A 16,436-nucleotide genomic window follows, 5' to 3' on the forward strand; every position below is an offset into this window, starting at 1 on the left:
ATAGCAACCGTCCATAGTAACCATCCAAAGCAACCAGTCCATAGCAACCAGTCCATAGAACCCAGTCCATAGCAACCCTCCATATCAACGAGTCCATAGCAACCCTCCATAGCAACCAGTCCATAGCAACCCTTCATAGCAACCATTCCATAGCAACCAATCCATAGCAACCATCCAAAGCAACCAGTCCATAGCAGCCAGTCCATAGCAACCAGTCCATAGCAGCCCGTCCATTTCAACCAGTCCATAGCAACCGTCCATAGCAACCAGTCCATACCAATCCAGACCATAGCAACCCTCCTCAGCAACCAGTCCATAGCAACCGTCCATAGCAACGACTCCATAGCAACCACTCCATAGAAACCGTCCATAGCAACCGTCCATAAGCAACCTTCCATAGCAACCAGTCCAAATCAACCCTCTATAGCAACCAGTCCATAGCAACCGTCCATAGCAACCAGTCCAAATCAACCCTCCGTAGCAACCAGTCCATAGCAACCAGTCTATAATAACTGGTCCATAGCAACCCTCCATAGCAACAGTCCATACCAACCAGTCCGTAACAACCCTCTATAGCAACCAGTCCATAGCAACCATCCAAAGCAAGCAGTCCATAGCAAGCAGTCCATAGCAACACTCCATAGCAACCAGTCCATAGCAACCATCCATAGCAAACAGTCCATAGCAACCAGTCCATAGCAACCAGTCCATAGCAACCAGTCCATAACAAACCTCAAAATCAACCAGTCCATAACAACCCTCCATAGTAATAAAAAGGAAGAAAAATTGCGCCAACCAATAATATATATAAACAGTGAAGTCCTATGTGTCTTCTATAGGTGAGACACAGAAAAAATGTGCACCATAAAAATGCATAAATCGTGGACAAATTGTGAACAAATTATTAAAAGAATCCAATAACAAAGTCCATAAACGGGAATTCCGACCCGGACAGCACCCAGTGTGAAGATGATTGACAGTTGTGACCCGCCACCATATGGACTGAGGCTTACCACAGGGTAATTTGATAACAGCGTTATTCAAATTACTGCAGGATACTTCCAAAACACCGGATAATGGCCAGAAATACACCAGGTCACGGTCCCTTTAAGAAATCCACGATGGGGTGCAGCAGCATGTAATAGCGATTTACGTCCTCATAGCATGTCACAGCCCAGTCAGTGTCAACATAAAAGGAAGGAGACCGCACATAGGGTAGTATGCACTAACAGGTTTAATTGAAAAAGATTTAAAACTACTTACAAACGAAGGTAAATAGAGAGCGAATAAACATTTGCCGGCCGGCATCTAACAGGAGCCCTTCCTGTACGCGGTGACGTCACTGCACTCCGTCCCAGATGCGTTTCGTCACAATATGACGTTCTCAATGGGAATGGGCTCTGCAGTGAACCACCGCTTAATATACCCAGGCCTCACTTTGACTGCCAGGAACCGGAAATAGCCAAATCACCATTTTGAAAATGGGAAAACTGGATATTTTAGTGTGTGCGGGACCTTGAGTGCCCTTACAGATAAAATAAAAATATAAATAATATAAATATTTATGTGTATAAATAAGGCTAAAGACAGGGAGCTATCCCTTTATTAAAAAGGAGACAGTATTAAAGATATAAATAATTAGTGTTTTGTGCATATAAGTGAATATAATACAAAACGTGCATAAATTAGAAAGTCCATCCTGAATAAATACAGTCGGTCCCTCTCGTGGCCAGGACTGGAATGCCAACCTATAATACTTATGTCAGAGTGAGCAATACCTCACACATATATAATCAGGATGCTACAAACAAAAATAGTGATTCTAAAAAAATTAAACGTAAATAGGAAACCCCAAAAGGGATTAAAAATTATATGAATAAATTAATATTCATAAAAAAATATATATCAAAATTTGGATCATGATTAAACCAACCCCCATATCCAAATTGGCATATATTAATAGTGTAAATATAAGTAAATATAAATAGTGAACCAATCATTGGTGTAAAAATAAAAAAAAATAAAAATATATAAAAATATATAAAAATATATAAAATAAAATAAAAATATAAATATAGAAAATAGAAAATTGGTCCCATCCTGGTGAAGTCAAAATGAGGCTAAAAATTATTTTTTACAATAAATAAAACCACTATACAGAATCATTTTATACAAAACAATATAGACATAAAATTGCATAGACATCAAGCATTATTTATAAACGCATTTATGTCTGTGTCTATATTTAGGCCATGAGGCGTATAGCACTTGAGCCGGTGTATCCAAGCCATTTCTAGCTTGGAAATTTCTCTAACTAGAGCACTCCCCCTCCAATTAGGTTTAAATTTGTCGATGCCTAAAAAGAGTGTATTTGATGGATCTCTGTTATGTTTAAGGAGATAGTGCTTTGACACCGAATGTTTATCAAACCATTGAGGATGTTGGTAATGTGTTCGTTTAACCGAACACGCAAAGGTCGCTTGGTACGGCCCACATATTGTAGGCCGCATGGACACTGGATCAAATACACAACTCCTGTGGTTTCGCAAGTAATAAAGGGCTTTATTGGGTGCTCCTTCCTTGTAACAGTTGATTCAAACCTAATCGTACGCCTACTCCTACATGAATTCAGGGAACAAACTCTACACCTTCATTGATAAAAACCCGTTAATTGGTTAAAAAATGTATTAAAACCATTCTGAGGGGGATTTAAAATATTTGGTGCAACCTGATTGCGTAAGCTTGGTGCACCTCTAAAAACGACCTTTGGTTTCAGGCAAAAGCCCTTAAGAATGGGGTCATTCCTTGCCAAATGCCAATGTTTATTCAAAAGTTGTTTAATGCTCCCGTGCTGGATAGAATAATTAGTAATAAAGGGAGCACAACCCTGAAATTGGTCTCCTACAACTTGGGGTCGTTCTACCAAAAGATCCTCTCTGGGGATACGGCGAACGGTCTCTAAGGTCTCATGTAAGGACTCCAAGTTGTAACCCTTCTCTAAAAAGCGACAGTCAGTACCTTGGCCTGCTCAGAAACTCCAAAGGGTCAGAGCAGTTCCTACGGAGCCTAAGGTACTGGCTCTTTGGAACCGATTTGAGCCACTGACTATGATGGCAACTATTTAAGGGATAAAAGAGTTGCGATCCGTCGCTTTAAAGAATGTTGAAGTGCCAAACTCGTTGTTCTTAATGCTAACTTTGAGGTCCAAATAATGGACCTCAAATTGGCTAGCTTCAAATTTTAGTTGGACCCCCCTCTGGTTGAGATTCAGATCTGACATGAATCTCTCCAACCTGTCCAGGGTACCATCCCATAGGAGGAGGATGTCATCAATATACCTAGCCCATAACATGAGCTCCGGTATATTATTACTATAGATGACATCCTCCTCCCACTTGGCCATAAACAAATTGGCCAAGCTGGGGGCATATTTGGCCCCCATGGCCACGCCCGTTTCTTGTTTATAGAACTTCCCCTCGAACCAGAAATAGTTCGAGGAGGTGGCGAACTTTAAGAGTGACATAATGAACTCTACCTGTTTGGCAGGGAGGCCCGAATCACGTATTAAATAAAAACAGACAGCATCAAAACCCAAGGCATGGGGAATGATGCTGTACAGAGATGTCACATCAATCGTGACTAACCACATACCATTTCGAGGAGTGAGACCAGCCAAAAGATTAATAATGTGCCTGGAGTCTTTTACATATGATGGTGTCCTCTTGACTAATGGCTGTAAAAAGAAATCCACATATCTACCTACCCGGGACGTCACAGAGTCGATGCCACTGACAATGGGACGCCCCGGGGGGCAGACAGGATCCTTATGAAGTTTGGGCAGATAATAAATTGTTGGCGTCCGTGGGCCAATGGGATCATGTATAACCTCTCTTTAGGAGATAAAATACCTTCATAAAACCCCTTGGCCACTAAAGCTTCCAATTCCTTTTTGTATTTATTTTTAGGATCAGACTGTATTATTGAGTAAGTGTTGGAATCACCCAAAATGTTGTTCATCTCCCTCAAATAATCAGATCTGTCCAAAACTACAATCCCCCCACCCTTATCCGCAGGTCTAATTACCAATTCCTTATTATGGCAGAGTAGATCTAAACCCTCTTGCATTGATTTACTCAGGCGTGCTTTTTTAATTTCCATCAAGTCTAAGTCTCTCAATAAAACGTCACGAAAGACTTTAAGAGGGTGCCAAATTCCCTGGGGGGTTGAATAGGGATGCATTGGACAGACCTGAGTGGGTATAGATGTTAGACACAACTGGATTGGAAAAGGTATTAGTAGCCATGTACCTCTTAATGCTTAATTTTCGAACAAACTTGTGGATATCCATATACGTATGGAATTTGTCCAGACCCTTTGGGGGTGCAAATTTAAGCCCTTGGTCTAAAATGAGCTGTTCTGATTCGCTCAAGACCTTCGAACTTAAATTAAAAATCCCCTGCCCTTTCTTAAATTTTTGACCGCTTTGGCGGCTCTAGTTCGCCTCCCCCCTCTGGTTCCTCTCCTCTTTCTCCCTGTCTTTTTTTGCCTTGTTGGGGTTTGTGAAAACCCCAACTTCCTTGATCATTAGAAGGTCGAGGTATCGGGGGTTGCTGAACTATTATAATAGTTGGTATTAGAATGTTGCATCGGGAGAGGGTTGGGTTCGTAACCCCAATACTCGTCAGGACCTCTCCATCCCTAAGTGGAAAAAAGGAATTTTGGATTGGGACATTATAGTCCCATCCTGATGCGCCAAATGATTGGTAAGTAGACGGGGAGTGTGGACCCCAATCAGCCGTTGGTTTGATCTCCAATTATCTATATGGCCAGTATAGGACCCTCTACCTCTTAGAGGATTGTGACTCCACCCTCTACCACGAGAGTTATGCCCTCTTGGTCTAAACTGGGGGCCCTGATAAACCGGACCCGGTCCCTGATTGTGGGGTGGGCCAGGAGGCATCATAGGGCGGCTTTGATGCTTTGATGCTGTTGAGCAATACTACCTCTTGGGACATTTGGAGTCCTTCTAGGAGATTGGTATAGGGAACCACCCCTTCCTCTGGTGTTGGTGCATAGTCCATAGCAACCGTCCATAGCAACCAGTCCATACCAATCCAGACCATAGCAACCCTCCTCAGCAACTAGTCTATAGCAACCGTCCATAGCAACCAGTCCATAGCAACCAGTCCATAGCAACCACTCCATAGAAACCGTTCATATCAACCGTCCATAAGCAACCTTCCATAGCAACCAGTCCAAATCAACCCTCTATAGCAACCAGTCCATAGCAACCGTCCATAGCAAGCGACCATAGCAACCAGTCCATAGCACCCTGTCCATAGAAACGGTCCATAGCAACCAGTCCATAGCAACCAGTCCATAGCACCCTGTCCATAGAAACGGTCCATAGCAACCAGTCCATAGCAACCGTCCATAGGCAAACAGTCCATAGCAACCAGTTTTTGATGGGGCAAATATGATGGTGCAGTTTTGATTGGGTACTTTTTGATGGAGCAGTTTGTGATGGGGCAATGGATCGAAATTGACATTTTTGCAATGGACAGTTGCTATGGACTGGTTGCTATGGATTGGTTGCTTTGGATGGTTGCCATGGACTGGTTGCTATGGAGGGTTGCTATGGACTGGTTGCTATGGAGGGTTGCTATGAACTGGTTGCTATGGACTGGTTGCTATAGACTGGTTGCTATGGACGGTTGCTATGGACTGGCTGCTATGGACTGGTTGCTTTGGATGGTTTCTATGGACTCGTTGCTATGGACTGGTTGCTATGGAGGGTTTGCTAAGGACTGGTTGCTATGGACGGTTGCAACCATCTATAGCAACCAGTCCATAGCAACCGGTCCATAGCAAACCCTCCATAGCAACCATCCATAGCAACCGTCCATAGCAACCAGTCCAAATTAACCCTCCGTAGCAACCAGTCCTTAGCAACCTGTCTATAGCATCCCTCCATAGCAGCCAGTCCATAGCAACCAGTCCATAACAACCCTCCATAGCAACCCTTCATAGCAACAGTCCATAGCAACCAGTCCGTAACAACCCTCCATAGCAACTAGTCCATAGCAACCAGTCCATAACAAACCTCAAAATCAACCAGTCCATAACAACCCTCCATAGCAACCAGCACATAGCAACCCTCCATAGCAACCAGTCCATAGCAACCAGTCCATAGCTACCAGTCCATAGCAACCAGTTCATAGCAACTGTCCATAGCAACCAGTCCATAGAAACCAGTCCATAGCAATCATCCATAGCAACCAGTCCATAGCAACCCATCCATAGCTACCCGCCCATAGCAAACGGTCCATAGCAACCCTACATAGCAACCAGTCCATAGCAACCAGTCCATAACAACCATCCATAGCAACCCGTCCATAGCAACCAGTCCATAGCAACCAGTTCATAGCAACCAGTCCATAGTAAACCTCCAAATCAACCAGTCTATAACAACCCTCCATAGCAACCAGTCCATAGCAACCCTCCATAGCAACCAGTCCATAGCAACCATCCATGGCAACCAGTCCTTAGCAACCAGTCCATAGCAATCAGTCCATAGCTACCCGCCCATAGCAACCAGTCCATAGCAACCCTCCATAGCAACCAGTCCATAGCAACCAGTCCATAGCAACCAGTCCATAGCAAACGGTCCATAGCTACCCGCCCATAGCAAACGGTCCATAGCAACCCTACATAGCAACCAGTCCATAGCAACCAGTCCATAACAACCATCCATAGCAACAAGTCCATAGCAACCCTCCATAGCAACCAGTCCATAGAAACCAGTCCATAGCAACCCTCCATGGCAACCAGTCCATAGCAACCCTCCATAGCAACCAGTCCATAGCAACCAGTCCATAGCAAACCTCCATATCAACCAGTCCATAACCCTCCATAGCAACCAGTCCATAGCAACCCTCCATAGCAACCAGTCCATAGCAACCAGTCCATAGCAACCAGTCCATAGCAACCGTCCATAGCAACCAGTCCATACCAATGCTCCATAGCAACCAGTCCATGGCAACCATTCAAAGCAACCTGTCCATAGCAACCAGTCCATAGCAACAGTCCATAGCAAACAGTCCATAGCAACCCTCCATAGCAACCAGTCCATAGCAACCAGTCCATAGCAACCAGTCCATAGCAACCATCCAAAGCAACCAGTCCGTAGCAACCAGTCCATAGCAACAGTCCATAGCAACCAGTCCATAGCAACCAGTCCATAACAAACCTTAAAATCAACCAGTCCATAACAACCCTCCATAGCAACCTTCACATAGCAACCCTCCATAGCAACCAGTCCATAGCAACCGTCCATAGTAACCAATCAATAATAACCGTCCATAGCAACCATCCAAAACAACCAGTCCATAGCAACCAGTCCATAGCAACTGTCCATAGCAACCAGTGCATAGAAACCAGTCCATAGCAACCCTCCATATCAACGAGTCCATAGCAACCCTCCATAGCAACCTGTCCATAGCAACCATTCCATAGCAACCAGTCCATAGCAACCATCCAAAGCAACCAGTCCATAGCAGCCAGTCCATAGCAACCAGTCCATAGCAACCCGTCCATTTCAACCAGTCCATAGCAACCGTCCATAGCAACCAGTCTATACCAATCCAGACCATAGCAACCCTCCTCAGCAACCAGTCCATAGCAACCGTCCATAGCAACCAGTCCATAGCAACCAGTCCATAGCAACGACTCCATAGCAACCACTCCATAGAAACCTTCCATAGCAACCGTCCATAAGCAACCTTCCATAGCAACCAGTCCAAATCAACCCTCTAAAGCAGGGGTCTCAAAGTACCGGCCCGTGGGCCATTTGCGGCCCGCGGACTGGTTAAAAATGGCCCCCAACCAGTCCATCCATAGCAACCAGTCCATAGCAAACAGTCCATAGCAACCAGTCCATAGCAAACCTCCAAATCAACCAGTCTATAATAACCCTCCATATCAATCAGTCCATAGCAACCCTCCATAGCAACCAGTCCATAGCAACCATCCATAGCAACCAGTCCATAGCAACCAGTCCATAGCAATCAGTCCATAGCTACCTGCCCATAGCAACCGGTCCATAGCAACCCTCCATAGCAACAGTCCATAGCAACCAGTCCATAACAACCGTCCATAGCAACCAGTCCATAGCAACCTCCATAGCAACCAGTCCATAGAAACCAGTTCATAGCAACCCTCCATGGCAACCAGTCCATAGCAACCCTCCATAGCAACCATTCCATAGCAACCAGTCCATAGCAAACCTCCATATCAACCAGTCCATAACCCTCCATAGCAACCAGTCCATAGCAACCAGTCCATAGCAACCATTCCATAGCAACCAGTCCATACCAATCCTCCATAGCAACCAGTCCTTGGTACCCATCCAAAGCAACCAGTCCATAGCAACCAGTTCATAGAAACAGTCCATAGCAACCAGTCCATAGCAACCCTCCATAGCAACCAGTCCATAGCAACCAGTCCATAGCAACCATCCAAAGCAACCAGTCCATAGCAACCAGTCCATAGCAACAGTCCATAGCAACCAGTCCATAGCAACCCTCCATAGCAACCAGTCCATAGCAACCAGTCCATAGCAACCAGTCCATAGCAACCAGTCCATAGCTACCAGTCCATAACAAACCTCAAAATCAACCAGTCCATAACAACCCTCCATAGCAACCTGCACATAGCAACCCTCTATAGCAACCAGTCCATAGCAACCGTCCTTAGTAACCAGTCAAAAGCAACCGTCCATAGCAACCATCCAAAGCAACCAGTCCATAGCAACCAGTCCATAGCAACTGTCCATAGCAACCAGTCCATAGAAACCAGTCCATAGCAACCCTCCATATCAACGAGTCCATAGCAACCCTCCATAGCAACCAGTCCATAGCAACCCTTCATAGCAACCACTCCATAGCAACCAGTCTATAGCAACCATCCAAAGCAACCAGTCCATAGCAGCCAGTCCATAGCAACCAGTCCATAGGAACCCGTCCATTTCAACCAGTCCATAGCAACCCTCCTCAGCAACCAGTCCATAGCAACCGTCCATATCAACCAGTCCGTAGCAACCAGTCCATAGCAACGACTCCATAGCAACCACTCCATAGAAACCGTCCATAGCAACCGTCCATAAGCAACCTTCCATAGCAACCAGTCTAAATCAACCCTCTATAGCAACCAGTCCATAGCAACCATCCATAGCAACCGTCCATAGCAACCAGTCCATAGCAACCAGTCCATAGCAACCGTCCATAGCAACCAGTCCAAAGCAAACGGTCCATAGCAACCCTCCATAGCAACAAGTCCATAGAAACCAGTACATTGCAACCCTCCATAGCAACCAGTCCATAGCAACCAGTCCATAGAAACCATCCAAAGCAACCAGTCCATAGCAACCAGTCCATAGCAATCATCCATAGCAACTAGTCCATAGCAACCATCAATAGCAACCAGTCCATAGCAACCATCCATAGCAACCAGTCCATAGCAACCAGTCCATAGCAACCCTCCATAGCAACCAGTCCATAGCAACCAGTCCATAGCAACCGACCATAGCAACCAGTCCATAGCAACCAGTCCATAGCAAACCTCCATATCAACCAGTCCATAACAACCCTCCATAGCAACCAGTCCATAGCAACCCTCCATAGCAACCAGTCCATAGAAACCAGTCCATAGCAACCCTCCATATCAACCAGTCCATAGCAACCCTCCATAGCAACCAGTCCATAGCAACCCTTCATAGCAACCACTCCATAGCAACCAGTCCATAGCAACCATCCAAAGCAACCAGTCCATAGCAACCAGTCCATAGCAACCTGTCCATATCAACCAGTCCATAGCAACCGTCCATAGCAACCAGTCCATACCAATCCAGACCATAGCAACCCTCCTCAGCAACCAGTCCATAGCAACCAGTCCATAGCAACCAGTCCATAGCAACCACTCCATAGCAACCACTCCATAGAAACCGTCCACAGCAACCGTCCATAAGCAACCTTCCATAGCAACCAGTCCAAATCAACCCTCTATAGCAACCAGTCCATAGCAACCGTCCATAGCAACCGACCATAGCAACCAGTCCATAGCACCCAGTCCATAGCACCCAGTCCATAGCAACCAGTCCATAGCAACCGTCCATAGGCAAACAGTCCATAGCAACCCGTTTTTGATGGGACAAATATGATGGTGCAGTTTTGTTTGGGTACTTTTTGATGGACCAGTTTTTGATGGGGCAATGGATCGAAATTGACATTTTTGCAATGGACAGTTGCTATGGATTGGTTCCTATGGATTGGTTGCTTTGGATGGTTGCCATGGACTGCTTGCTATGGAGGGTTGCTATGGACTGGTTGCTATGGAGTGTTGCTATGAACTGGTTTCTATGGACTCGTTGCTATGGACTGGTTGCTATGGAGGGTTGCTAAGGACTGGTTGCTATGGACGGTTGCAACCATCCATAGCAACCAGTCCATAGCAACCGGTCCGTAGCAACCCTCCATAGCAACCATCCATAGCAACCAGTCCATAGCAACCAGTCCATAGCAACCGTCCATAGCAACCAGTCCAAATTAACCCTCCATAGCAACCAGTCCATAGAAACCAGTCCATATCAACCAGTCCGTAGCAACCAGTCCATAGCAACGACTCCATAGCAACCACTCCATAGAAACCGTCCATTGCAACCGTCCATAAGCAACCTTCCATAGCAACCAGTCTAAATCAACCCTCTATAGCAACCAGTCCATAGCAACCATCCATAGCAACCGTCCATAGCAACCAGTCCATAGCAACCAGTCCATAGCAACCGTCCATAGCAACCAGTCCAAAGCAAACGGTCCATAGCAACCCTCCATAGCAACAAGTCCATAGAAACCAGTACATTGCAACCCTCCATAGCAACCAGTCCATAGCAACCAGTCCATAGAAACCATCCAAAGCAACCAGTCCATAGCAACCAGTCCATAGCAATCATCCATAGCAACCAGTCCATAGCAACCATCAATAGCAACCAGTCCATAGCAACCATCCATAGCAACCAGTCCATAGCAACCAGTCCATAGCAACCCTCCATAGCAACCAGTCCATAGCAACCAGTCCATAGCAACCGACCATAGCAACCAGTCCATAGCAACCAGTCCATAGCAAACCTCCATATCTTCCAGTCCATAACAACCCTCCATAGCAACCAGTCCATAGCAACCCTCCATAGCAACCAGTCCATAGAAACCAGTCCATAGCAACCCTCCATATCAACCAGTCCATAGCAACCCTCCATAGCAACCAGTCCATAGCAACCCTTCATAGCAACCACTCCATAGCAACCAGTCCATAGCAACCATCCAAAGCAACCAGTCCATAGCAACCAGTCCATAGCAACCTGTCCATATCAACCAGTCCATAGCAACCGTCCATAGCAACCAGTCCATACCAATCCAGACAATAGCAACCCTCCTCAGCAACCAGTCCATAGCAACCAGTCCATAGCAACCACTCCATAGCAACCACTCCATAGCAACCACTCCATAGAAACTGTCCACAGCAACCGTCCATAAGCAACCTTCCATAGCAACCAGTCCAAATCAACCCTCTATAGCAACCAGTCCATAGCAACCGTCCATAGCAACCGACCATAGCAACCAGTCCATAGCACCCAGTCCATAGCACCCAGTCCATAGCAACCAGTCCATAGCAACCGTCCATAGGCAAACAGTCCATAGCAACCCGTTTTTGATGGGACAAATATGATGGTGCAGTTTTGTTTGGGTACTTTTTGATGGACCAGTTTTTGATGGGGCAATGGATCGAAATTGACATTTTTGCAGTTGCTATGGATTGGTTCCTATGGATTGGTTGCTTTGGATGGTTGCCATGGACTGCTTGCTATGGAGGGTTGCTATGGACTGGTTGCTATGGAGTGTTGCTATGAACTGGTTTCTATGGACTCGTTGCTATGGACTGGTTGCTATGGAGGGTTGCTAAGGACTGGTTGCTATGGACGGTTGCAACCATCCATAGCAACCAGTCCATAGCAACCGGTCCGTAGCAACCCTCCATAGCAACCAGTCCATAGCAACCAGTCCATAGTAACCGTCCATAGCAACCAGTCCAAATTAACCCTCCGTAGCAACCAGTCCATAGCAACCAGTCTATAGCATCCCTCCATAGTAGCCAGTCCATAGCAACCAGTCCATAACAACCGGTCCATAGCAACCCTCCATAGCAACAGTCCATAGCAACCAGTCCGTAACAACCCTCCATAGCAACCAGTCCATAGCAACCAGTCCATAACAAACCTCAAAATCAAACAGTCCATAACAACCCTCCATAGCAACCAGCACATAGCAACCCTCCATAGCAACCAGTCCATAGCAACCGTCCATAGCAACCAGTCCATAGCAACCAGTTCATAGCAACCAGTACATAGCAACCAGTCCATAGCAACCATCCATAGCAACCAGTCCATAGCAACCTGTCCATAGCTACCCGCCCATAGAAAACGGTCCATAGCAACCCTACATAGCAACCAGTCCATAGCAACCAGTCCATAACAACCATCCATAGCAACCAGTCCATAGCAACCAGTCCATAGCAACCAGTCCATAGTAAACCTCCAAATCAACCAGTCTATAACAACCCTCCATAGCAACCAGTCCATAGCAACCCTCCATAGCAACCAGTCCATAGCAACCCTCCATAGCAACCAGTTCATAGAAACCAGTCCATAGCAACCCTCCATGGCAACAGTCCATAGCAACCCTCCATAGCAACCAGTCCATAGCAACCAGTCCATAGCAAACCTCCATATCAACCAGTCCATAACCCTCCATAGCAACCAGTCCATAGCAACCCTCCATAGCAACCAGTCCATAGCAACCAGTCCATAGCAACCAGTCCATAGAAACCGTCCATAGCAACCAGTCCATACCAATGCTCCATAGCAACCAGTCCATGGCAACCATTCAAAGCAACCAGTCTATAGCAACCAGTCCATAGCAACAGTCCATAGCAAACAGTCCATAGAAACCCTCCATAGCAACCAGTCCATAGCAACCAGTCCATAGCAACCAGTCCATAGCAACCATCCAAAGCAACCAGTCCGTAGCAACCAGTCCATAGCAACAGTCCATAGCAACCAGTCCATAGCAACCCTCCATACCAACCAGTCCATACCAACCAGTCCATAACAAACCTTAAAATCAACCAGTCCATAACAACCCTCCATAGCAACCTGCACATAGCAACCCTCCATAGCAACCAGTCCATAGCAACCCTCCATAGTAACCAATCAATAGCAACCGTCCATAGCAACCATCCAAAACAACCAGTCCATAGCAACCAGTCCATAGCAACTGTCCATAGCAACCAGTCCATAGAAACCAGTCCATAGCAACCCTCCATATCAACGAGTCCATAGCAACCCTCCATAGCAACCAGTCCATAGCAACCCTTCATAGCAACCATTCCATAGCAACCAGTCCATAGCAACCATCCAAAGCAACCAGTCCATAGCAGCCAGTCCATAGCAACCAGTCCATAGCAACCCGTCCATTTCAACCAGTCCATAGCAACCGTCCATAGCAACCAGTCCATACGAATCCAGACCATAGCAACCCTCCTCAGCAACCAGTCCATAGCAACCGTCCATAGCAACCAGTCCATAGCAACCACTCCATAGCAACCACTCCATAGAAACCATCCATAGCAACCGTCCATAAGCAACCTTCCATAGCAACCAGTCCAAATCAACCCTCTATAGCAGGGGTCTCAAAGTACCGGCCCGCGGGCCATTTGCGGCCCGCGGACTGGTTAAAAATGGCCCGCAATCAAGTCCGTTTTTTTTTTGTTTTTTTTTAATCTAGCAGTCATTTTATTAAAAATTCTCATCCAGAGTCTCGACATGTGGGACCATAGTGCCGGTTACTGGGAGCAGCTGTGAGGTGCAAGAAGTGTCAGTATCTGGCCACGGCGACACTGTGGGGCTGATTTACTATTGTCAGTGCGCTGCGCTGGTTCATGCCTTAATTAGTAGTCCGGGTGAAGCCTTAATTAGGCGCATGAACCAGCGTAGCAGCCGGCGCATTGAAAGTAATATGTAAAGCCGCGCCGAACTCCCTATAGAAGTCTATGGGAGAAATCAAAAGTGTTCATTTTAAAGGATAATCTGCAAGTTTTGTCCTAAAAAGTGTTTGGGGACCCCAGTCCTGCCCCAGGAAACATGTATCAATGTTTTTTTTTTTTTTTTTAAACGGCCGTTTTTTCGGGAGCAGTGAAATTAATAATGCTTAAAGTGAAACAATAAAGCAATGAAGCAACCCTCCATAGCAACAGTCCATAGCAACCAGTCCATAACAACCGTCCATAGCAACCAGTCCATAGCAACCCTCCATAGCAACCAGTCCATAGCAACCAGTCCATAGAAACCAGTCCATAGCAACCGTCCATAGAAACCAGTCCATAGCAACCCTCCATAGCAACCAGTCCATAGCAACCAGTCCATAGAAACCAGTCCATAGCAACCCTCCATGGCAACCAGTCCATAGCAACCCTCCATAGCAACCAGTCCATAGCAACCAGTCCATAGCAAACCTCCATATCAACTAGTCCATAACCCTCCATAGCAACCAGTCCATAGCAACCCTCCATAGCAACCCTCCATAAAAAACAAGTTAATAGCAACCCTCCATAGCAACCAGTCATTGGCAACCAGTCCATAGAAACGGTCCATAGCATCCAGTCCATAGCAACCAGTCCATAGCATCCAGTCCATAGCATCCAGTCCATAGCATCTAGTCCATAGCAAGCAGTCCATAGCAACCCTCCATAGCAACCAGTCCATAGCAACCAGTCCATAGCAACCATCCATAGCAACCGTCCATAGCAACCAGTCCATAGCAACCCTCCATAGCAACCTGGTGTTCCCAGGCGGTCTCCCATCCAGGTACTAACCAGGCCCGACCCGACCCTGCTAGCCTCCGAGATCAGCCGAGATCGGGTGCTTGCAGGGTGATGTGGTTGTAGGCGAGTATCACAGCTGGCCTTAACTCTCTTGAAAATAGCTTAGGAGAAGACTAGAAAAATAGATACAATGACTCACAAAAAAAAAAAATAGAGCACCTGGTATTCCCAGGCGGTCTCCAATCCAGGTACTAACCATGCCCAACCCTGTTTAGCCTCCGAGATCAGACGAGATCGGGTGCTTTCAGGGTGATGTGGCCGTAGGCGAGTACCATGGCTGGCCTTAACTCTTTTGAAGATAGCTTGGAAGAAGACTAGAAAAATAGATACAAGGACTCCCAAAAAAAAAAAAAGCCTATAGCACCTGGTATTCCCAGGCGTTCTCCCATCCAGGTACTAACCAGGCCCGACCCTGCTTAGCCTCCGAGATCAGACGAGATTGGGCACTTTCAGGGTGATGTGGCCGTAGGCAAGTACCATAGCTGGCCTTAACTCTCATGAAGATAGCGTAACAGGAGTCACTTTTGGGCACAGATTGAGCCAGGAGATGGGGTACACATGTTGGATTGTTTTGGCGTGGACAGTGATTTACAGTATATTCCTTAATGCCTGCAAAGAATATTCTATGACTCATTTCTATGCTTAGCCCTGACTAGTGACATGCTAATTGAGCCAGGGCCTGGAAGACATTCCATTGTCCTTGTGTAAAGGTGTTAATCCAGGTCTGCTCCCAGACCTCTAATTATGTATGCGAAATACTGTTTATGTGTGTAATGTACTTGTAGGAGACAGAGCGTCTGTCTGGGGATGTGGATTGGAAGGAGATCATTGTGTGATGGTGTTTTGTTTGTTATGCTGTTAATGAATGAATGTTTAGTAATTAGCCTTAGTGTGTGATTAGGGGGGTTGAGATTTCATTGTCCCTTTGAATACTTCCATGCCATACAGTAGTATATAAGCTGAGAAGAAACCATTAAAGATGTCTTCATTTTGAAACCAGTAATGGAGCAAGTCTCGTTATTCTGGGATGTCTGATGTCTGTTGGACGGTTGGAGTGTCAGATGAGCTGTCGTGGATGGGATGGAAGGTCGAAAACGGTGGTGACCGTTACAGATAGCTTGGGAGAAGACTAGAAAAATAGATACAAGGACTCCCAGAAAAAAAAAGTCTACAGCACCTGGTGCTGGTGCACCAGGCGGTCTCCCATCCAGGTTCTAACCAGGCCCGACCCGACCCTGCTAGAGTCCGAGATCAGCCGAGATCGGGCGCTTTCAGGGTGATGTGGCCATAGACCTGTACCATAGCTGGCCTTAACTCTCTTGAAGATAGCTTGGGAGAAGACAAGAAAAATAGATACAAGGACTCCCAAAAAAAAATAAAAAAATACTACAGCACCTGGTATTCTCAGGCGTTCTCCCATCCAGGTACTAACCAGGCCCGACCCTGAT

General features: G+C 46.2%; 2 pseudogenes; both read right to left on the minus strand.

Moving 5' to 3' along the window:
- Window positions 1-15,135: 15,135 nt before the first annotated feature.
- LOC120921307 lies at window positions 15,136-15,254 on the minus strand (annotated as a pseudogene).
- Window positions 15,255-15,340: 86 nt separating this feature from the next.
- Window positions 15,341-15,459, minus strand: LOC120921243 (annotated as a pseudogene).
- Between the last annotated feature and the right edge of the window lie 977 nt (window positions 15,460-16,436).

Source organism: Rana temporaria, chromosome 13 (genome assembly GCF_905171775.1).
Source record: "Rana temporaria chromosome 13, aRanTem1.1, whole genome shotgun sequence".
NCBI classification, from domain to species: Eukaryota; Metazoa; Chordata; class Amphibia; order Anura; family Ranidae; genus Rana; species Rana temporaria.